Here is a 1,056-nt window from a genome sequence, read left to right as displayed (position 1 = left end):
ATATTATATTAAATCCTTTTAGATTCGTTTAGAGAGAAGGGTCGAATACGAAAATAGTTGTCCCCAATATACAACAATTAGTGTATCTTTTTAAGTGGTGCCTAATATTGTTTTTATTCCGTACGAGAGAAATAATAAGGGAACTGCAAATTGCATTTTTATGATAGCTAAGCTTATGTATTATGACCTGAAATTTTTACATCCCTAATTCAGATATTGGCTTCGTGAGATTGTTGTCATAGATGTGCGTCAGAAGCAGAGATGCGTCGTCTAATTCCTGGTTAATGTCCATGGCAAATGATGGTTATTTTGTAAGAAAATAAATTCTGACCACAGATGCTTTTAATGGTACCACTCCCGTATACGGCATACTCACGTTGACACACCGGTTCCAATCAGATCACCGAAGTTAAGCAACGTTGAGCCCGGTCATTGCTAAAATGGGTGACCAATTTGGGAAGTCCAGGTGCTGTATGTAGGAGGCTGTCGACACCTCCCTGCAAAAAGTCGCAAAACCTTACGTCGTCATCTCCCCTAACGAGGATATACATGTGACTGGGAGACCGCTTGTGAATTTCATACTTCCATGAAATTTCCTCCTTCGAAAGAAGCCGGTTAAACCCTGAATAAGGTTGGTGCTTACTGCACACACTCCCGCGTTCGTAGTTCCTTAAGTGCTTGAGTTTTACAAATAGGAGGTTTTGCTTTTGAAACAACTCTTATATGAAAATATGGACGCCTATGCAAAGCCATCGTTTATCGCTAGTTCATTAAGAATGCTGTTGATTATGTAGAAAAAACAATTCTGCCAGCAAAAATGAAAACGATAATCAGGTAAAAGTAATATTATAAAAGTTATAAGTTCGTCAAGACTATTTAAAAGTTTTATTTCATTAACTGTTTATAGTTTTCTTTTATAGTTCACTAGCGGAGGATACCCGGCATTGCCCGGGTGTTTGGAGGTGTGTGTGGTTTTGGATAAATAAAAAGAAAAATCGTTGGTTGTTAAAAAAAAACAAAAAAACGAAACCTTGACGCGCAGTTAGAAATAGTAAA

The 1,056-nt window shown here is 37.5% G+C and overlaps 1 pseudogene; it reads left to right on the top strand.

Annotated features, from left to right (window-relative positions):
• Nucleotides 1–359: 359 nt before the first annotated feature.
• LOC145265798 (5S ribosomal RNA) lies at nucleotides 360–478 on the top strand (annotated as a pseudogene).
• The last annotated feature ends 578 nt before the right edge of the window (nucleotides 479–1,056 follow it).

This window comes from Euprymna scolopes, chromosome 40 (genome assembly GCF_053919585.1).
Source record: "Euprymna scolopes isolate OS-2025 chromosome 40, ASM5391958v1, whole genome shotgun sequence".
NCBI classification, from domain to species: Eukaryota; Metazoa; Mollusca; class Cephalopoda; order Sepiida; family Sepiolidae; genus Euprymna; species Euprymna scolopes.
Note: the sequence above shows the minus strand (reverse complement) of the source record. Positions and strands in the feature narration are given on the sequence as shown.